We start from the raw sequence: 23,816 nt of genomic DNA on the forward strand, positions 1-23,816 counted from the left end.
GAAGCATACACCTGGGTTCAGAAGATCAACTTCATAAATATAGGATGCATGGTTAGGTAATAATTTTGTATGGAAAAAAATCTCTGAGTTTTAGTGAACTGTAAACTCAGTATGAATCAACAGTGTAACATGACAGCCAAAAAAAAGTTAATGTTAAGTTGCATTAAAAGAGGTATAATGTCTATAATCAGAACACGTCTGGAATTTCCAGCCTCCACATATCAGGACAAGCATGAGCATGTCAGGAGCAGATTGGCCAGAATGATGCTAGGTCTAAAAATGATTCCATAATGGCATTTATTAGAGGTTTAGAAACTATTGCCATAATGAGGTTGCTTGAAGGGACTGAGGATGGTCAGCCTGAACCAAAACAAGATAATAACTGTCTCCACATATTAAAAACAGGCCATGTAGAAGAAAAGGAAAGAATTTCTTAAGCACTTGCCACATGCAAAACACTGTGCTAAGTGCTGGGGATGAAAATTAAAAAGCAAGACAGTCCTTGTTTTCAAGGAGTTCACGTTGTCAAGAGGGAAACAACACAACACAGAGAGCAGGTTTCTGCTGCAAGTCAGATGGAAAGGTCCCATGGTCCTTAGGGTGCGATGGCAAAGCAGATGGTGATGAATCTTCTTAAATGTCATTTCCTTGATAAATCATTTCCATTTTGATGTTGAACCGCTTGACAGTGCCAAGCACTTCAGTGGTGAGGACTTTTTTAACCCTATAATCAGTAACAGTGGCTGAGGAATTAAACTTATTCTGCTTGCCCCTGGATAAGAGTGACAAACATTTGTTCACTTAAGCAATGGGTAGGAGTTGCCCAGAGGCTAATGATAGATAGCTTTAAGATTAATGTAAAAAAATAATACCTCTAAGTATCTGAGCTATCAACAAGTAGAATGGGCTGCCTTTGGAATTAATGTGTTCCACCTTGGAATTTCTTCCAGCCAAAGTTGAATGACCACTTTTGGGGGATCCTATAGAGAAGATTCTTGTTCATGAATATTCCAAGGTTCATCCAATTCTAAAGTTCTCTCCCTCTGGGATTGTGGGAATCCAAATTTGAGTCATAGGCCTATCTCTTATAAGTAGATGATAAGGAAGGAAGGAAAGAAAGAAGGAAGGGAGGGAAGGAGGGGAGGAGGGAGGGAGGGAGGAAAAAAAAGATCAGCCTGATGGCTTCATATAGAGAAAGGGTTCCTCTGCCTTCTTGGAATAAGGAAAAAGACTATCCTGGGGAGAGGACATAATATTTTCTTCCTCTTTCATCTATTGTTTAGGTGGAATCTAAGGACCAGTCCATAGGATATGCAAAGAAAGAACTGATAAAAGACTAGCTGAAGGCCCTTCTACCTCTTGAAACACTAATGCTATATTACATATATTGAAATAAATCAAGAAAGCACCAGTCTTTCTGTCAAAGGAAACAGAGGTCTGGGTACTTGGTGATTCAGATTCTATACCAATATAGTGTGAAGACTTACAGGACCTTCGAATTTCAAAGGACATAATTCTAATTTATCAAATCCAACAAGTTTTTGTTAAACATATGCTCTATATGAAATCAACTTTACTAGGTTTTCTAAAAATAGAGAAAGAAAACAAACCCTCTCCTCAAGGAACTCATATCCTACTAGGGAGATAGAACATTTGAACAGATAAAAATATATGTGATAACTTGAGAAGTAGAGAGAGAGCATTAACAAGCAAGGGGATCAGAAAAAGCTTCTCATAAGAGATGGGGGGCATGGGAGGCAGCTAGGTGGCACAGTGAATAGAGCACTGGCCCTGAAGTCAGGAGGACTTGAGTTCAAATCCAGCCTCTGACAGTTAACACAAAAAACTAGCCGTGTGACCTTGGGCAAGTCACTTAACCCCAATTGCCCTGCCTTCCCCCTCAAAAAAAAAAGGTTTAAAAAAAGAGATGGTGCATGAGTTAAATTTTGAAGGAATCTGGGGATTCTAAGAAATGAAAGTGAGGCAAGAGTACATTCCAGGCATTGAGTATCACCTGTGAAAGCCCAAAGGCAGAAAATGGGGGGACAATTTCAGAGCAGAATAAGTAGGGAGCTGGGTTAGAAAGGAGACAGTGTAAAAGTTAATAATATCTGATAAGCCAAGAGCCAGTTTGGGAAGAGCATTGAATGCTATATAGTCTGTTTCCCACACCATACAAGAGTCCTTCCTACAGTATCTTGATATTTAACCTTTCCAGTAGGGAAGTCATCGTGTAATAAGGCAGCCTATGCCATTACTGGTCAAAACAGATGGTCGATTCTTCCTTAGATTTGAACCAAAATGATTTTATCAATTTAATCTAGTTTTAACATCCTTCACACCTTTGCTTATGCCAAACATACTCCACACCTAGAATGCCTTTCCCTATCCTTTACCTATTCAAATTTTGCTCATCTCTCAAAGGTCTAGAATTATTTTACTCTTACACTTTGGGGATATTTAACCTGAAGAAGAGAAGACAACTAGAGATATGATTGCTATATACAGATAGCCAAAGAGTAGTTGTGAAGAAACAAGATAAAGTCAGTCAGTTAGCAAGCACTACCTATGTGAGTCATGCTAAGGCTTAGCTAGGGCTCCAAAGAAAGGCAAAAAATGCTATCTGCTCTCAAGGAGCTCATAGTCTAATGGAGATGAGAGCATGTAAATAACTAGGAATATACAAGACATAAATGGGATAGGTGGAGGCACTAGCAGCTAGAACAACCACGAAACACCTTCTCCAGTGAATGAGATTTGTACTGAGTCTTGAGGGAAGCCAAAGAGACTAAAAGAGAAAGAGGAGGAGCAGAGCATTCTAAACCTGGAAGATAGCCAGGGCAAAGGTACTGCCACAAAGGTGGGAGATGAAGGAACATGTTCAGTGTACTGCAAGTGGTCGGGTATAGCTGAATCATGGAGGGGAGTGAAATAGAAGAAAGACTAGAGAGGTAGGAATGGCCCTTGGGAAGGGAAGGGAAGGGTAAGGAGGGACTTGAGGCATGGAAATCAATTAGAAGTACATGACAAATGACAGAAATGGCACTTGAGCCCAGGCCTTCCTGACCCTGAGCCTAGTTCTCTATCTGCTATATCACAGCCTCTCACCTTTGAAATATATTTTAATTTTTAATTGCCTATATTCTTTAAAATATCATTTCACTGAAAGTAAGCATTACTAAAGGGCAGATTTATTTCAGATTTGTAAATGAGAATTTTTTTAAGCTTTCATGTGATCATACAAACATTGTTAATTCAGGAAGAGCCAACAGGAAAACGATCATAGACATGTTCCCATTCTCTGATACACCAGATGAAAAAGATAAATCCTAGAAAAAGAAGCTGGAACTTCTAAGACATCAACAGAAAAATCCATTCCTGAGAAGATCTTACTTAAGATCATTGAAATAGGTAGAGCCAAGATGACAGAGAACAGTCAGCAATCTAGCTGAAATCTCATAACATTACCCTCCAAATAACTTTAAAATAACTCCTCAGATCAAATTTTGGAGTGGCCGCCAGCAAAAGGTCAGAATGAGACACGTTTCCAGACTAAGACAATATAGGAAATTAGCAAGAGAGATTTGTGACACCAGAGTGGGAGGTGGTCTAGAACATGGCAGGGTCACCAGTGATGGACCTTGGAAGTGGCACAGTGGAGGCAACAGCAGCAGCAGCTTCAGGATCTCTCAGCCCAGAGATGGTAAGGGGATCATACAAGTAACCAGAAAGAGACTACAAGGGACTCTTTGTTAGCACTAGGTACAGCTGGTGCTGATTGGCAACTCTGTTGCCCATGAGCAGTTCTGGGTCACACTTCCATTGTAGAGAGGAGTGCTTATGATTGGTCACAAGGGAGCAGGGGCCCTGATCACAGTTCTAAAGCAAAGGGAACACTAGCTCTTGTGACTACAGGAAAGCAGGGGATATAGTCACAAAAAAGTCAAAGATAAAAATCACGATCTCAGACAAAACAAAAGCAAAAATAGATCAGTTTTAAAACTGTTTAATTTTCCCCCCAATTACATGTTAAAACAATTTTTAACATTTTTTAAAAGGTTTTGAGTTCCAGGGAATAGAGGAGTGCTTCAGAGGAGCAGGGTCCCTTCCTGGATAAACACTAGAGCACAGAATAGGTAAGCAGTGATAACATTTCTCCATGGATCACACCATCTGGGAAGCACCAAAAACTTAAACACACACACACACACACACACACACACACACACACACACACACACACACACACAGCTCTGAAAATAGCAGCACAAAAAAAGCCTGAAGCTTAGGACAGTTCCTGCCCACCCACAGGTGAGCAGAGCCCAACTGTAATATAAAGTTAACTTTACGTAAACTTTAACTATAATTTAACATAAAGTTCAATGTCAAGAAGATGAACAAATAACAAAAAACAACTTGACAGGGAAGACCAAGACATAAACTCAGAAGAATATAACAATGTGAAAACAGCTACAAAGTCTTAAAGAAAAATGCTAATTGAACCAAAGTCCAACAAGAATTCCTAGAAGAGTTAAAGAAAGAGATAAGAGTGGTAGAAGAAAAATTGGGAAAAGAATCGAGAGTGATGCAAGAAAATTAGGAAAAGAGAATTAACAGCTTGGTGAAAGATGCATAAAAAATACTAAAGAAAATTACACCTAAAAACATAATTAGTCTAATAATAAAAGAGGCACAAAAATTCACTGGAGAACTCTTTAAAAAGCAGGGGGATGGGTGGAGCCAAGATGGCCAAGTAAAGACAGGGACTTGCCTGAGCTCTCCCCCAATCCCTTCCATATACCTTTAAAAATGATTCTAAACAAATTCTATAGCAGCAGAACCCACAAAAGGGTGGAGTACAGGCAGTGTCAGTGCAAACCAGGTACCCACAAACTAAATAACTGGCAGCAGTGGTGGTTTCAGACCTCAGTCCACATTCACCAAAGACAAGTTGGAAGGTCTATCACACTGGGATAAGAGTGGAACACAATCCAGTGCAGGCCACATCAGGACAGCCCTGGTCACAGCAAACCAGAAGCAGACCTTGGGAGTGACTGAATCAGTCAGCGGCAGTGGTTGCTTCTGGAGCTCTCAGCCCACAGATGGTAAGGGGTAAAACAACTGATCAGGAGATTACAGGGATCTTTTTGCTAGCACTGAAGAAGGACTCTATTGCTTTACCCATACTCCAGATCCAGTCATGGGTGGCAGTCCTAAGGTAAAGAGGGACACTAGAATAGTAGAGCTTTCCACCATAGTAGAGGGAGGGCCCTCCTCACAGTTCCAGGGCAGAAACGAGTGATTGCATAGAGCAGAGCATAGAAGAGGAGAGAAGTAAACACCCTTCCTTAGATCATACCACCTTGGAAGGACTGAAAATTTACAGGTCCCTAGAATTATGTCTGAAAACAGCTGCATAAAACCACTGAAGGTTGGGACAGTGTACCCTCCACCCTGGAAACAGAACCCTACCTTAACAAAGAGTTAAAAAGTCAAGTAATAGGCTGGGGAAATGAGGAAACAATGGGGAAAAACTCTGAATATAGAAACTTACTTTGGTGACAGAGAAGATCAAAACACATACTCAGAAGACAACAAAGTCAAAGCTCCTACATTCAAAGCCTCCAAGAAAAATATGAATTGGTCTCAGGCCATGGAAGAGCTCAAAAAGGGTTTTGAAAATCAAGTAAGAGAAATAGAGGAAAAATTGGGAAATGAGAGTGATGCAAGAAAATCATGAAAAATGAGTCAACCACTTGGTAAAGGAGACACAAAAAAGTACTGAAGAAAATAACACCTTAAAAAACAGATCAGTCCAAATGTTAAAAAAAGAGATTCAAATTGGCAATGAGGAGAAGAATGCCTCAAAAAAATCGACCAAGTGGAAAAGGAGGTCCAAAAGCTCACTGAAAAAAAAATTCCTTAAAGATTGGTATAATTTAAGTGGAAGCTAATGACTTCATGAGATAAAGTAAAACAAAATCAAAAGAATGAAAAAGTCAGAAGAAATTGTGAAATATCTAATCAGAAAAACAACTGACCTGGAAAATAAATTGAGAGATAATTTAAGAACTTTAATACTACTTGAAAGTCATGATGAAAAAAAGAGCCTCAACATTACATTTCAAAAAATTGTAAAGGAAAACTGCCATGATATCGTAGATCCAGAGAATAAAATAGAAATTGAAAGAATTCACTGATCAACTCCCAAAAGAAATCCCAAAATGAAAATTCCCAGAAATATTATAGCCAAATTCCATGGAGGTAGTGGTAAGAAGCAAAACAGATTTTTGGAGAGGGACAGAATAAAAACAGAGAGAGAAGGGTAAACAGAAGAAAATAGGATGGAGAGAAATATACAATTAGTAATCATAGCTGAATGTGAATGGGATGAGCTCACCCATAAAATTGAAGCAGATAGAAGAGTGGATTAGAAACCAGAATCCAACAATATGTTGTTTACAAGAGACACACTCAAAATAGAAAGACAAACAGTTAAAATAAAGGGATGGAGCAGAATCTATTATGCTTCAGCTGAAGTTAAAAAAACGCAAGGATAGCAATCATGATCTCAGACAAAACAAAAGCAAAAATAGATCTAATTTTTAAAAATGTATCATTTTTACCCCAATTTCATGTTAAAAATTACTTTTAACATTTAAAAAAATGTTTTTTGAGTTCTAAATTCTCTCTCTCCCTCTCCTTCCCCCTCCCTGAAATGGTAAACAATCTGATATAGGCTATACATGTGCAGTCATGTAAAACATTTCCATAATAATCATTTTATACAAGAAGAAAGGAACCAAAAAAAAGTGAAAAATAGTATGTTTCAGTCTGTATTCAAATGATATCAGTTCTTTTTCTGGAGGAGGATAGTTCTTCATCATTAGTCCTTTGGGATTGTCTTGGATCATTGTATTGCTGAGAATAGCTAAGTCATTCACAGTTCTTAATCATATAATTGTTACCATGTACAACATTTTCCTGGTTCTGCTCACTTCGTTTTCATCAGTTCATTTTAGTCTTTCCAGGTTTTTCTGAAATCATCCTGCTTGTCATTTCTTATAGCACAATAATATTCTGTCATGATCATATGCCACAACTTGTTCAGTCTTTCCCCAACTTATGGGCATCCTCTTGATTTCCGATTTTTAGCCACCACAAAAAAGGAGCTGCTATAAATATTTTTGTACAAGTAAATCTATTTCCCTTTTTTAAATCTCTTTGGGATATCGACCTAGTAGTAGTATTGCTGGCTAGGCAGTTTTACAGCCCTTTGGGCATAGTTCCAAATTGCTCTCCAGAATGCTTGGATCAGTTTGCAGCTCCACCAACAGTGCATTAGTATTCCATTTTTCCCACTTCCCCTCCAACATTTACCATTTTTCTTCTTTGTCATATTAGCCAATCTGATTCGTGTGAGGTGATACCTCAAGAATTCTCTTAATTTGTATTTCTCTAATCAACAGTAATTCAGAGCATTTTTTTCATATGGCTACAGATAGCTTTGATTTCTTTGCCTAAAAACTACCTGTTCCTATCCTTTGACCATTTATCAATTGGGGAATGACTTGTATTCTTATATGACTTATTTGACTTAGTTTGCTACATATTTAAGAAATGAGGTCATGGGGGTGGCTAGGTGGCACAATGAATAGAGCACCAGCCCTGGAGTCAGGAGGACCTGAGTTCAAATCTGACCTCAGACACTTAACTCAAAAACTAGCCATGTGACATTGGGCAAGTCACTTAACCCCAATTGCCCTCCAAAAAGCAAAAAAATAAAAAATGAAGTTATTATCAGAGATACTTGCTACCAAAAAAAATTCCCAGTTTACTGCTTTCCTTCTAATTTCAGTCCCATTTGTTTTGTTTCTGCAATTTTTAAAATTTCATAAAATTAAAATAATCAGTTTTATATTTGTCTGTATCCTGCTTCATCTTAAATTCTTCCCTTTTCCATAAATCTGACAGGTAAACTATTCCATGTTCTCCTAATTTGCTTATGGTTTCACCATTTATGTCTAAATCACGTGTCCATTTTGACCTTATCTTGGTATGAGATGTTAGTCTATGCCTAGTTTCTGCCATACTGCTTTCCAATTTTCTGAGCAGTTTTGTCAAATAATGAGTTTTTGTCCCAAAAGCTTGGATCTTTGGGTTTATCATATACTAGATTACTATGGGTCATTTACTACTGTGTATTTTGTACCTAATCTATTCCACTTGTCCACTACTCTATTTCTTAGTCAGTACCTGCTTGTTTTGATAATTACTGCTTTATAATACAGCTTGAGATCTGATATAGCTAGACCAACTTCCTTCACATTTTTTAATTAATTCCTTTGATATCTTGACCTTTTGTTCTTCCAGATGGATTTTGTTATCATTAAAAATAGACCTAATTAAAAGAGCTAATCCAGGGAATCACATTTTCTTAAAAGGTACCATAGACAATGAAGTAATATAAAAAAATTTTACAGTGAGTTTCTCTGATAAAAACCTCGTTTCTCCAGTACATAGAGGACTGAGTCAAAGTTTTAAAAATAAGAGCCATTCTCTGGTTCATAAATGGTCAAGGGATATGAACAGGTAGTTTTCAGCAGAAGAAATTAAACCTATCTATAGTCATGTAAAAAATGCTCTGAATTGCTATTGATGAGAGAAATTCAAATTAAAACATCTCTGAGGTACCACCTCATACCTATCAGAAATGACAAATTTTTTTCTAGAGAGGGTGAAGAAAAATAAATAAACAAATGAATTATTGGTGGAGTTATAAATTGGTCATTGGCAAAGAATTGGAAATTTAGGAGATGGTCACCAATTGGGGAATGACTGGACAAGTTGTGGGATATGATTGTGATAGAGTACTATTATGCTATATGAAATGATGAGGGGGGAGTCATTTCAGAAAAAATCATGGCAAGTCTCATATGATCAAAACGAGAAAAAACAGAGAGATCATTGTGCATAATCACAACAATGTTGTAATTATGATTATAAGTGAAGCCAAGTGAAAGACTTGGCTGCTCTGATCAGGACAGTGATCTGAGATAATTCCAAATGCCTCATGGTGAAAAAACGCTGTCCACCTTCAGAGAGAAAACTGATGAACTCTAAGTGCAAATTGAAGTATAATTTTCTTGCTTTATTTTTGTGATATAACTAATAGGGAAATGGTTTACATGGTTTCATGTGTATAATTAATTTACATCATTTTCCTTGCCTTCTCAGTGGGTGGGCAAAGTGTAGGAGGGAGGGAAAGAGTTTGGAACTCAAATTTTAACAAGAAAAGAATGCTAAAAAAATATTTTTTTAAAAAAGAAGACTATTACAATAGCCTAGGTGAGAGGTGATGAGGGTCTGAACTACAATTGTGGCTGTAGAAAAGACTTATATGGGAAAATTTATGAAAGTAGAAACAAGACTTGGCAACCAATTAGATTTGGGGGTGAGTGAGGAGTCAAGGATAACTTTGAATGGGTCCAAATGACTGGAAAAATGGTGGTGCCCTTGACAGGAATGGGAACTTCAGAAAAGGGAGGGGTTAAGGAAGAAACATAATGAATTATATTACAGACCTAGTGAGTTTCAGATGCTTATCAACATCCAGTTCAAGATATCCAAAGGCCTATTGGTAATTCATGACTGTAGCTCAGGAGAAAGACTAGTACTTTATATATAATAGAGATCTAGGAGTCATCCACATAGGGATGATAATTGAACTTATGGGAGCTGATAAGATCACCAGGGGAGATAGCATAGAGGGAAAAGAGAGAGTGTCCAAGACTGAGACTTAGGGGATGGCTAATGGGTGTGACATGATGACAATCCAACAAAATAAATTAAAAAGTAGACAGGAGGGACGAGAACCAAGAGAAAGTAGTCTTGAAAACTAAGAATATAATTCATAATATTATAATAGTAATAATAATAATAACTAGCATTAGATAATGCTTCAAGGTTTGGAAAGTAGTTTAGAAATTTCTCATCTGGGGGCGGCCAGGTAGCACAGCAAGTAAGAGCACCAGCTCCAGTGTTGGGATGATCTGGAGATCAAATCCCGGGTTCAGACACTTAGCACCCACCCAGAAACACCTGGTCGTGTAACCTTGAGCAAGTTACTTAACCCCAGTTGCTTAGGGGCAGCCAGGTGGCTCAGCGAGTAAGAGCACTGGCTCCAGTGTCGGGATGACCTGGATCAAATCCGGGCTCAGATACTCAGAACCATACCCAGAAATAACTGGCCGTGTAACCTTGAGCAAGTTACTTAACCCTGATTGCTTAAAAAAAAAAAGAAATTTCTCATCTGATCCTCATGACAACCCTGAGATGTGGGTGCTATTTTTATCCCCATTTTACAGAAAAAGAAACTGAGCCAAACAGAGTGACATGCCCAATCACATAGCTAGTAAATGTCAGAAGTGAGAATTGAACTCAGCTTTTCCTGACTCCAGGTCCAGGGCTTTATCTACTGCTTCACCTGCCTGGAGGAGAGGTTAGTCAGCAGGATTAAATGCTGGAGAGATTAAGGATGAGAATTCAATCCTATCCAATAAACAATCTAATCCAATATACATTTATCAAGTGCCTGCTATATGCCAGGCATGGTGTTAAGCACTGGGGATACAATTAACAAAAAGAAATACAGTCCCTGCCCTCAAGGAGCTTACAGTCTAAAGAGGGTCACAATACACAAAAAGGAGGCAGGAAAAGGATGGGTTGGGACACAAGGGGCTACCCAGGAAGAGGACATCTTGTTCCATGGAGTTGAAAACATGCAAGGCAACACATGGAGAGTGGAGTGAGGCCAAATGTCCAGTGTCTGTCCTCTATAAAAGAAGACATTGGGAAGATTTTGGCACACTACTTTCCAGCCCTTCAATTAGTAGGGAGGAGGCTGAGGGATGTGGTCTCAATAAGGCTTGAATTAGCAGCATGATGGTGAATTCAGAAGTGATGAGTTTATTTTGGGTTGTTCAGTTGTGTCTGACTTTTCGTGACCCCATTTGGGGTTTTCTTGGCAAAGATGCTACAGTGGTTTGGTATTTCCTTCTCCAGCTCATTTTACAGGTGAAAAAAACTGAGGTAACCAAGGTTAAGGGACTTGCCCAGGGTCACCCAGCTAGGAAGTGTCTGAGGCCAGATTTGAACTTAGGAAGATGAGTCCTCCTGACTCCAGGCCCAGCACTCTACCCACTGTGACACCTAGCAGCCTTGGGAGGGGGTATCTTATTCCATGGGGTTAAAACCAGGCAGAGTAGCCAATGCAAAGTGGAGGAGCTGAGAGAATTAAGAAAAGGTCGTTTGCTTTGGTGGTTGGGATGTCAGTGGTCACTTTGAAGACTTCAGAGCCAATAGGAAAGATCATTCCTATTTCTCATCAAGGTGAGAACTTTGAAATTTTCCATTAAAACATTCTTACAGACTAAGACACCAAAAGGACCGGGTCCAGAAGGATGTTTGAGCAGATAATATCCTAGAAACTTCCTTCATCTGTCTCTACCATTGCCATGAAGCTGCGACTTGGAGGGCAATCAGAGGAACCCTGCTTGTGGAGAAGGCAGGGTTGTGTACTGTTTAGAGAACTGAGCAATCCTGGTCTTCCCATCAGACAGGGCAAACTGTGATTCAACAGCTTTCAGGTCTATGAAGCACTGGATTATCCCATTTGAATTTTACATCAGTCGTGTGGGGTGGGTACTACAAATAGTAATATCTCCAGTTTGCAGATGAAGAGACTCAGGCCTGGAGAGATGAAGTCACTTGCCCATATTGAAATAACTGGTAAAATTTAGAGATGGGATTTGAACCTAGGTATCTACTGACTCCAATTCCAGTGTTCTTTCCATTACACTATGCTAAAGGTTAAAGTAAGGATAGTCAAATTTCTAACCATTGGTCAGAGAGGAAAACCAACAGGAAACAAAGCAATAACTCAGTTCTTCTGGGTCTGGGAGCTGAGTGTAACAGGAAAATGTAGCCCAAAGTAGGGGTGGAGGGTACCTTTTGAAAGGCTAACTCCATCTTCTGAGGAGAAATAGTATAGTAGATAAAGAGAGAGCTCCAGAATCAGAGAATCCTGGGTTCAAGTGCTACCAATGACACAGAGAAATTGTGTAACTGTGGATGATTCTTATAACATCTCAGTGCCTCAAACAACTGTCTAAGACAGGGATGGAGAACTTATAGCTTCCAGGCCGCATGTGGCCTTCTAAGCCCTTAAGTGTGGCCTTTTGACTGAATCCAAATTTTACGGAACAATTTAGGATCTTAGACTCTAAGATAATAGGTTACAAAAAAGTAGCTGATATCCATATCATTAGAGGAAATTTCCATACAGGGAATTTCTTACACAGATGTTAAAACAAGTTTAGGACTATTCCTCAAAAAATGTTCTAAGTAAAAGATCTACCTCCACCTCATTTCACAGCTCAGAAAGTTTTGTTTTTTGTTTTTTTGGTGAGCTACCATTATCATTAGAGTCAGAAGGTCATCTTGGAATCTCTCAGTAGCCATTGAATACTCTCTATCCCCTTGGCTACTCACACTCTCCAGGATGTCCAAGACAAAGGCATGAGACTGCTGGTCTCTTTCCAAATCAGTAACCCTGTAATGCCACTGCTGCTGCTGCCCTGGGCCCACTCACCTGGGCTCCCTTTGCAGAGCCCTCACTGAAAAGGTAGGATCTGGGCTGGGCCTTGAAGAATAAATAAATTCCAGATATGAGGAGAGGTGGAGTCTTCCATTCTAAGCATCCAGGGTTTTCTCACAAATGATGGAAAGCCAGTCTAAAATTAGCAGCTTTCTCAAAGCATGGTCATGAGAAACTGAACATTATTTCAATGAACCTTCACACCCCGAGCCGATCAATTAAATTGTTATGTTAAAGGAGTTTGAATCATAGCAGGGTAGAATTTTAGAGGTAGAAGGGACCTTAAAAGTTACTTTTAAGTTGGTGATACATTATGATGATTCATGATCCAATTGCTAGTCACAATGTTTTTGTCATTACCTGTTTTATTACTTCATAGGCATCAGAGAGAGAGAGAGACAGGGAGAGCTAGCTATGGAGTCAGGAAGACAGATCCAAATTCTACTTCTGACACATACTAGCTGAGTGACAAAGAGCAAGTCACTTTCTTCTCCCATCTTGTTTTTCTGTTTTTCATTTTTGTTTTCGGTTCCAAATTCTCTCCCTTTCTATCCCTTCCCTTATCTATTGCAAAAGCAAGAAATGTGATGGCCATTATACATATAAAGTCATGCAAAATATGTTCATATTAGCCATGTTGCAAGGAGGGGAGTGAGAAAAAGAAAGTGAAAAAATATCCTTCAATCTGTATTCAGAGTCCATCAGTTCTCTCTCTGGAGGTAGAATATTTTTCATCATGAGTCCTTTGAAATCATCATGAATCATTGTCTTTTTTTTTTGGAGGGGGGAAGGCAGGAAAATTGGGGTTAAGTGACTTGCCCAAGGTCAAACGGCCAGTTATTTCTGGGTGTGGTGCTAAGTATCTGAGCCCGGATTCGATCCCCAGGTCATCCCGACTCTGGGGCCGGTGCTCTTACTCACTGAGCCACCTGGCCGCCCTCCACCCCAGTTGTCTTGATCAGAGTAATTAAGCTGTTCACAGTTGATAATCATCACAGTATTGCTGTTCCTATATACAATGATCTCCTAGTTCTACTTGCTTCACTTTACCTCAGTTCATATATGTCTTGCTAGATTTTTCTAAAACCATCTTGCTCTTCATTTCTTATAGCACAATAGTATTCCATCACAATCATATACTACAACTTGTCCAACCATTCCCCAATTGATGGGCATTCCCTCAGTTTCCAATTCTGGGCCACCATATAAAGGGCTACTATATTTTTGTACATATAGGTCCTTTTCTTTTTTCTTTGATCTCTTTGGGGCACAGACCTAATAGTGGTATTGCTGGGTCAAACGATGTACACATTTTTATAGCCTTTTGGGTATGGTTCCAAAATGTTCTCCAGAATGGTTGGATCAGTCCACAACTCCACCAGAAGTGCATTAGTGTACCTATTTTCCCACATCCCCTTCAGCATTTGTAATTCTTCTTTTCTGTCATGTTAGCTAATCTTGTATATGAGAGGTTGTTTTATTTTGCATTTCTGTAATTATAATGATTTAGAGCAATTTTTCATATGACTATTGATCATTTTGATTTCTTCTTCTGAAAAATGCCTTTAACCACTTATCAGTTGGGGAATGTAGAACATGTCACTTAATATCTCAATGCAGAAGGCAGCTTCCAGACTCTGATTTACATGATCACGATGACCAATTTGAAAGAATTAGCTACTCTGATCAATGTAGTGTTCCAAGACAGCACCAAAGGACTCATAATGGAAAATATTCTCCACCTACTGGGAGAGAGGCAATGAACTCTTTTCATTTTCTTCCCTTGCTTTTTACTTAATTATTTATTACAATATGGCTAATATGGAAATGTTTTATATGACTTCACATCGATGATCAGTATATCATTCTGTGTCTTCTCAGTGGGTAGGAAAGGAGCAAGATCAAGAGCAAGAGAATTTGGAACCTGAAATTTTGGGGTTTTTTTTAATTTAAAATTTTAAAAATACTTTAAGATACAGAGGATTAGCCAGTTTATATCAGTTAAGAGAATTCTTGCATTAGGTACTATTCCATGAATGACTTAATCATAAAATAATTATACTATTATATAGCACTCTAAGGTTTGTAAAACACTTTACATATGTCGTCTCATTTTATCCTCACGACAGCCCTAGGAGGCAAATGCCATTATTAATCCCTACAGTTAAATGACTTGCCCAGGGTCACACAGCTAATTAGTGTCTAAGGTTGGATTTGAACTCAGGTCTTCCTAACTTTGAAAAAAACAGAACTATTTACATTTTACTTCATAAAACTAAAGCCCTATGTTGATACTTCTTCAAGACCCAGAGGTGGGACAGCTAGGTGGCTCAGTAAATAGAGCACCAGCCCTGAAGTTAGGAGGAACTAAGTTCAAATCCAACCTCAGACACTTAACACTTACTAGCCATGTGACCTTGGGCAAGTCACTTAACCCCAATTACCCTACCTTCTCCCCTCCAAAAAGAAAAGAAAAGACCTAGAGGTAATCCTGAGTTCCTGAAGGCTACAGCAAAAAGAACAAACCCTAAAGGGACCTACCAAACTAGAAGATCTTCAAATATGTGCCCAGTGATGTGCCCGTGCACCCCTCTTTATTGTCTGCTACAGCCAAGTTCAGGGACATTAATCTCCAGGTGGACCATTGTCACAGACTCTTTGGATGTGAGTAGGTGCCTCAGTGGATAGAAGTTGAACATGGAATCAGAAAGCCCCATCACTTAAGTTCTCTTTGCCTCAGTCTCTTCATCTGTACAATGGGGATAATAATAGCACCTATCTCCCAGGGTTTTGTAATGATCAAATACGACAAAATGTAAATGCTTTTGCAGACCTTAAAGTGCCATGTGACTTACTGTTTCAGTCTTAGCCACTTTCAAAAAAGCACTAACTCAGTCATGAAAGGTTGCAGTGTCTGTTGATTGAGGGAGTTCCCCACACCAATAAAATCATAGTTCTTTGAAGTATTGAAGGGTATAGCTATGTATTATATTTGAATAATGGAAGTTCATTTATTTTTAAGTAGTCAGTAGTTGATTATTTATTAAGTACCTACTATGTGGGAAGACCTTGCAGAGCATGATGGGAACAAAATCGCAACCTCCCAGAGTTCGAAGAAATATTAGATACTTTCTATTCTAGTTGAAACCTGATTTATAATGTCTTCTGTGCCATTCCCATCAAACTGGCATTCATCCTTTACTTAAAGATGTCAAGTGAAGGAGAACCTCTTGAAGCAGCCCATTCCATTTTTGTATAGATCAGATTATTAAGAACTTTTTCTTTATCTCCAATTGAAGCCTACCTCTCTAAAACTATGAACATAACTCCTAATTCTTTTCCCTGTTGATAAACAGGATCAGCCTAATCCCTCTTCCTTCTGATAGCACACTAAACAGCAGAGGACCAAGGACAGGTCTGAAGGCCTTCACTAAAAACCTACTCCCTGAGCTGACTTGAGTTGTCACATAACTGTACTATAGTCTAACCTAGGGTGTTTTAATCTGGAATCCAAGGGATCCATGGATAGATTTCAGGAGGTCTGTGAATTTGGATGAAGAAAATGAATTATCTCTTATTTTCACTGTCTCTAACTAAAAGTGAACATTTCCTTCAGTGTTTAAAAACATTCTGAGGAGCTTGTAAGTTTCACCAGGTTGCCACCAGGGTCCACGACATAATAAAAGGTTAAGAACCCCTGGTCTAACCTTGTCCTCTATCTTGTCCACAAGACTGGTGTGATGGATATTATCCAGAAGCATGCCCCTGATCTGCCGATCTAGGCCCTATCAACAAGGAAATGAGATTAGTCAGACCTGACCTCCTGCTGATTCTGGAATTGCTTTGGACTTTTATTTAAGACAGATTCTCCTCTGACACACAATAGGTTTGTGGCCAAGGGCAAGTCACTTAAACTCTGTATCTCAGCTTCCTTATCTGTGAAATATAGAGCTTGGACTTAATGGCCTCTCAGTCCTTCCAGGTCTAGATTTATGATCCTCTAACCTTCAGTACTTACCTCACAAAGCTTTTTGTGAAAATAAGATGAGAGTGAATGCACATAAAGCCTCTTGAAAACCAATTTCTAAGTGCTGCAGAAAAGTTAGCTACTATTATTATTAGTTGTTCATAAACCATCCCTTTAATAATTCCTCCTAGAATTTTTCCAGGAGTTTAAGATTAACTCACTAGCCTACAGCTTGCAGACTTTTCTCTTCCCATTTTTGAAAATAATAACACAATAAGGTTCTAAGCTTACTCTTCCAACCCGCATACACAATTGCAGGTCAGGTTATCAAAGAAAGGCAGGCTACATCTGCCCTTCTGGGTTCTAGGGATACTCCAGGGACAAGGAGTTTTCTAATACTGTCAGCTTGAGTCTCCAGCATGGTAGCATCATTTGCCATGTACATTTACAGGCTACATACATTTAATATATTCCCTGTATTGATTGACCCAGTGATTAGTGGCCTGCTATCAATTTGACTAATTAACACCAATTAGGGTTTTACAAAAAAAATATTTACTGAGAAGACATAGCAAGAAGTTACAAAGTATTTCGCCTAACACCAAGGGCATACTCCTTCCTGCCTCTACCACCTCAGGCCCTAGGAAGAGTGGGCTCTGGGTCGGCTAGGTGGCGCAGTGAGTAAGAGCGCTGGCCCTGGAGTTGGGAGGACCCAGGATCGATTCCAGCCTCAGATACGTGTTGTAACACCCACATAAAATAACTGGATGTGTAACCTTGGCCAAGTTACTTAAACCCAATTGCTTTAAAAAAAAAAAAAAAGAAGTGGGCTCAGACATTAAGCGGTTTTTACAAAGCATTTGTCCCTTGCCTGGGACTCAGTGTCTCATCTACCAGGTGACTTTACTGATACACTAAATGAAACAAGTTGCTTTTCAGGACTTTGCTGGCACTTCACTGGGCCCAACTTTTTGAAAACTCTAGTACAGACACCAGTTCATGGACCTCCAGTGGCTTACTTTTTTGACCTTTCAAATCCCACCAGGTCTCTCTAATACTCTTTCATCTAAGAGTAGGATAAAAAATAAACCAAAAAAAAAAAAACAACCAAAAACCTCCAGTTGACCTGTGTATCTTGGGCCATATGTTGACCCTGATGAGAAGGACCTGAAGCCCCTGCTGTACCAGAGATTTTACAGCACACTCAATTTTGGCTCAGTAACCAATCAAAACACCTTTCTTCATTCAGTCAGACAAGAAATAGTCCTATTTCTTGGATTCAGGGAGCAAGATCTTTCCATTACATGACATCATTCACTTCCAGAAACAGGCTCACCAAGCATCCTCCACCTTAACCTTCCTCAGAGTTAGCAGTAGGCAGAGCAAGCTATGCATGCTCTAAAGATATTTGCCCTTCTCAGGATCTGTAGAACCTCTCTTCCATTCTCTATAATCTCTCAAAAATCTTCCAACAGTGGCTTAGCAATTGTATAGCCTGGGTCTTTTGGTGTGTTGGGATGTATTTCATCTGGGACAGGAGACTTGAAGAAAGAGAGAGAGAGAGAAACAGAGAAACATGACCCACAGTCCTCAAGACATTTGAAATTTAATTTTAAATGTCCATAAAAGAAGAAAAGTCAGTAGGAAACACTGACAAGAGAAACATTTTTTGAAAATAATGTGTTGAATTTATTATGTGCTTTGAAAGAAGCAAGGTATATGTAACAGAGAGCCACTGTGTCTTGTAAAACATACTGTTCTACTTTGCATATGAAAATGCCTCTTTTATTTGGTGCTAAGTTCAGAACAAAAAAAATCTGCAATATAGTCAGGAAGAATAAAATACCAATATCAGTCAACTAACAGGAATCTATGAAATGCCTCCTGTGCGCCTGGCAATGTGCTGTTAGCTAGGAAAGCAAATACAAGGAATGAAATAATCCTTACTCTCAAAAAGTTTGCATTCTGTTGAAGGTAGGAGGACATAACTCTCTACAGGATAAATATATGCAAAATACAAATAAATACAAGGGGCAGCTAGGTGGTACAGTGGATAGAGTACTGAGCCCAGAATCAGGAAGAGTTGAGTTCAGCCTCAGACACTTACTAGTTGTTTGATACTAGGCAAGTCACCTAACCTCTTTTTGCCTCAGTTTCCTCAAATGTAAAATGGGAATAATAATGGCACTTACCTGCCAGGGTTGTTGTAAAGCTCGATGGAAATAATATTTGTAAAGCATTTAACACAGTTTCTTACACATAGTAGGTATTTAATGTATACTTGTTTCCTTCCTTTCTTCCTTCCTACAAGATAGGGAGGGAATATGCATGACTACAATACAAAACAGGATATAATAAGTGTGTGGAAGAGGTACAAGGTGCTGAGAAAATCCAGAGGATGGACAGATCACTTCTGCCCAAAGAATCATTGACAGCTTCATGATGGGGGTAGGATTTAATCTGGGCCTTGAAGAATAAAAAGAATTTGTAAATGCTAAGGGAGCTCATTTCAAGAATAGGAAGCAGTGCAAATGGAGTTGCAGAGAATGAGAAAGCAAGAGGACATGTTTGATGATGGAGGGAATGGAGATCAGTCAAATATTCTTAGAGCCTACATGTAACTATAAAGGGCTGGTTTTTGAAAGCCTATTATTCCACGTTTTAGAGTTTGGATTTTATTCAGTAGGCACTGGGGAGCCATTGCAAGGGAGTAGATAAAGAGAATGAGGAGCCAGCAAAGGAGACAGAGGTGTTGAAGTTAGAGAGGTGGGAAACTCAGGAGAGGGAAAGTAATGAAGATACACACCTGGCCTAGAAAACTTGGAATTTGACTATGACATTCTTTGGGGTCTCTTTCTGGGGATGCACCTGGGGATAACCCAGATGACCTTTCTATTTTTTCTTTGCCTTATTGTCCTGTTAAATCTGATCAGTTTTTGTTTATGATTCCTTGAAATATGGCATGTAACCTGGAAAGAATTACATGAACTGATGCAAAGTAAAGTAAGCAGGGGGCGGCTAGGTGGTGCAGTGAGTAAAGCGCCGGCCCTGGAGTCAGGAGGACCCGAGTTCAGTTCCAGCCTCAGACATCTAACACCCACACAAAAATACTAGCCGTGTAACCTTGGGCAAGTTACTTAACCCCAATTACCTTTCAAAAAGGCAAAAAAAAAAAAGTAAAGTAAGCAGAACCAGAAGAGCATTGACACAGTAACAGCAATATTGTACAATGAAAAACTGTGAATGACTTAGCTATTCTGATCAATACAATGATCTGAGACAATTCTGAAGGACTCATGATGAAAAATGCTATCCACCTCCAGAGAAGGAACTGATGGTATCTTAATACAGATTGAAGCATACTTTTTTTTTACTTTATTTTTCTTTGGGCTCTTTTTTTTCTGTGTTTTCTTTTATGACATGACTAATATGGAAATCTGTTTTGCATGACTGTACTTGTATAACCTATACCAAATTGCTTGCCTTCTCAATGATGGGGGAGAGGAGGAAGAGGGGAGAGAATTTGGTTATTTTTTTACTACCAGTGTTATACTTATTTATTTAGTTTTTTGTTTTGGGGGGGGGTTAGTAAAATTTTATCTTTATTAATTTGTTTACTTTTAGTTTACAAGATTCAGTTCCACATTCCCTTGAGTTTCAAATTTTCTCCCCTTCCCTCTTCTCTCTCCCTTCCCCCCACCATGGCGGCATGCAGTCAAGTATAGGATCTGCAAATACTTCCACATTAGACATTAGTCAGGTTGTAAAGGATTGTAACCGATGGAATAACATTGGGAAAGAGGAAACAAAACCAAACAAGAAAGACAGAGAGCAGGTAGTTTGCTTCAATCTGCATTCAAACTCTATTCTCTCTAGTTCTTTCTCTGAATGTAGACATCTTTTTCTATCATGAGTCTTTTGGATTTGTCTTATAACCTTGCATTGCAGAGAGAAGTCCAGTCTATCAAAGTTGGTCGTTATACATATGCTGTGTCTGTAATTGTGTACAGATTTCTTATGGTTCTGCTCTTCTCACTCAGCATCAGTTTGTGTAAGTCTCTCCAGGTAAATATGAAGTCCGTCTGCTCCTCATTTCTTATAGCACAATAATATTCCATTACATTCATATACCACAACTTATTTAGTCATTCCCCAATTGATGGGCATCAAGGGGAGAGAATTTGGAACTCAAAAATTTTTTACTGTTTTAAAAATTTTATATATAATTGGAAAAAATATTGAAATACGGATTTTTCTTTTGTCATAGGTAGTTAACTGATGATTCTTCAACTATCTTGCATTGAACTCTTTTCAAATCATTTGTTTTCAATAGGAGATACCTTACATTTTTCTTCTATTTTTCCAGTCTTTCACCTTTTGATAATATTTCTTGTTATCTAATGAAGTTGTTTCTATTTACGCCATGCATTAGGATGCTATCCATTTAGAGCTATCCCAGTATAAGTGATAGTTCAAGCTCTGAAAACCAAATCATAGTTTGATATAATTGAGAGAGCACACTGGTTCTGAAGTCAGAGGACCTGAGTTCAAATTCTGGCTCTGCTACTTACTGCCTGTGTGACCATGGGCAAAATGACTTAACATTTTTTGGGCCTCGGTTTCCTTATCCATAAAATGTAGGGGTAGAGGTTAGACATCTAAGGTCCTTTCCAGTTGTGTGTGTGTGTGTATGTGTCTGTAAGAGATAGATTTTCTTTTAGGAAATGACCATGTAGATGTCCTGGTGGCCATTCAAACTCAACAAAACATGTAAATGGCACACTGAGTATTCCCTTCACCTCAAAGATCAAAACAATTCAGCTCAACCAAGAGTTTACAAGAGAGCTAAGGAAGATCACATTGAGTAGTCTTGATTTCAGTAGAGGAGAATGAGGAGAGTAGGAGTAAAGTTCATGGGGAATGTAAACAATTAGAAGCTGGTAGAAATTTAAGTCATTAGTTCAGACTTTTCAGGATACTCTCAGTTCAATTCAACAAACATTTATTAAGCTACTATATACAAGGTACCATGCCAGGAGAGACAAAGCCAACAAAATACAATCCATGCTCTGAAGTTGCTCACATTCTAGTGGGCAGATACAGCATGTACACTGATGAATAAAAAGAAAGTAATATAAGGAGAGAACATTAACAACTGGGGAGGGAGGGGAATCAAGGAAGCCTTCACATCTAAAGCTACATCTGAGCTAAGTCTTAAAGAAAAATACAGTTTCCAAAATATGGAAATGCGGATGGACTGTATTTCTGAAAAAAAAGAGATAGCCTTTATGCAAAGGCAGAGGAGCCAGGAGATAGAATGTTGACTTTGTAGCCCAATTTGGCTGAAATATTCAGTTTGTGAAAGGAAATAATGTTAAATGAGACTGGAAAGTAGGTCAGAGATAAGTTATATAGCCCCAAGGCTTAATTTGCCTTTTATCCTAAAGACCATAGGGGGCCACTGAAAGTTTTTGATCAGTGAAATGACATGATCAGACCTATGCTTTGGGGAAATTGTCTTTGTGTATGTTGAGAAGATGGATTGGAGAAGGGAGAGACTAGAAGCAAAGAGACCAGACTTTTAGAATAGGCCAGGTAAAAGGAGATGAGAGTCTGAATTAGAGTAGTGGTCAGATGAGTGGAGGGAAAGGTACAAATGTGAGAGATGTTGTGATCATAGAATCGGCAAGACTTTTCAACCTAATGGTCATAGAGGAGGGCTAAGGGAGAGAAGGATGATTCTGAGGTTATAAACTTGAGGAACTGGGAGAACAATAGTGCCCTCAACAGAAATAGGACAGCTCCTTATGTCATTGGGTGTTCACTATGTCATTGAAATCACAAATCCAGCAGAGAGGGGAGATATAAAAAGGGTCTTTTTCACTAGGATTTGTGGTGCAAAAGACCTTTCCATTGGATTTGTCCTACTTCTGCTATTCCAAAGTAACAATTTCATTGTTTTCTGTCGTCAGAGGTCTGGTGCTTGGGATCCCTTGGGTCTGAACCACTGGATTCCTGGCATGATGGTTTTGAGCAGATAATGTACAGAATTTGCAAGCCTGGGGAGGATCTATACCAGTGTATCTGTCATAGTTCTTGTCCATCAAATCAACCCTTCTGTGCTTTTTGATTTTTCTTATCCTAGTGTTATGTTTATTTAGTCTGCATTCAGACCTAACTTGGCAAAAGTCAGGTTAAAATAAGGCTAACTAAGTGGCAGATGTGCTCATATTTCTTCTTTTGTTCCCATGGTTTCTTTTTTATTTTAAACTCATCACTGGGAGGGGGGGGATAAATGGCACCCAGTAAAAATGGGGGAAAAGGAAAGGGAATAGAATAGGACATTTACAGGATCACAGACTTGGAGATATAGATTTCTAAGGGACTTTAGAGATTTTCTAGTCTAACCCCTTATTTTACAAATGAGGAAACTGAGTTCTGGAGAGATTAAGTGACTTGCCTTAGGTCTGATTTCTCAGACTCCAAATCCAGCGTTCTTCCCAGTGCTATGTACTAGATCATTTCAGATAACTGGGGCTGCCTAACCTGGAGTGCAGAAGATTTGGGGGAAGGAAATGAAAGAGACAGCATGGTGTAATGGAAGCAGCAGTGACTCTGGAGCTCTAGAACCCTAGTCCTGGTCCTGCTCCTTATTATGTGCCATGTGACTCTGGAGGAGTAACTTCATGTCTCTGTCCCCCAGGTTCTTCAACTATAAAGTAGAGGAGGTGAACTAGATACCTTCTCAGTGTCTTTCAACTCTGAATCTGTGATGGCGTCTTCATATATCTTCAGAGTTGTCATCCATCACACTGGTCCTGTTTGACCACAGAAAAGAGAGGAGCAAAGAGACGGGTTACAGAGAGGCAGGTTTGGGCTTAATGTAAGGAAAAATGGCTTCCCCATTAGAACCACTCAGAAGTGGAACTGGCTCAGGAGTCAGGGCTCTATCCCTGGATGGGTCTTTAAGTAGAAGGTCTCAGAAAACCTCTTGGCCATTTTATTGTAGAGGTGATTTCTGTTGAGCTACGTGTTGGTATATATTCTCTGAAAGCCCTTCCATCTCTGTTGTGATTCTGACTAAAATTATAGTTGAATCTATTTTATAAGGTGATTTCGTAGGCTGGAAAGCTGTACTTCCATTACACACACACACACACACACACACACACACACACACACACACACACA

At 39.0% G+C, this 23,816-nt stretch overlaps 1 protein-coding gene across 3 annotated transcripts in view; it reads left to right on the top strand.

Moving 5' to 3' along the window:
• The window catches only part of PTPN5 (protein tyrosine phosphatase non-receptor type 5), a 123,005-nt gene that overhangs the window by 21,035 nt on the left and 78,154 nt on the right, over positions 1-23,816 (top strand). The gene's annotated exons all lie outside the window — the stretch shown is intronic.

Source organism: Petaurus breviceps, unplaced genomic scaffold, assembly GCF_028583685.1.
Source record: "Petaurus breviceps papuanus isolate PSGF00001 unplaced genomic scaffold, PetGlider_PUasm1.0 140, whole genome shotgun sequence".
Classification (NCBI taxonomy): domain Eukaryota; kingdom Metazoa; phylum Chordata; class Mammalia; order Diprotodontia; family Petauridae; genus Petaurus; species Petaurus breviceps.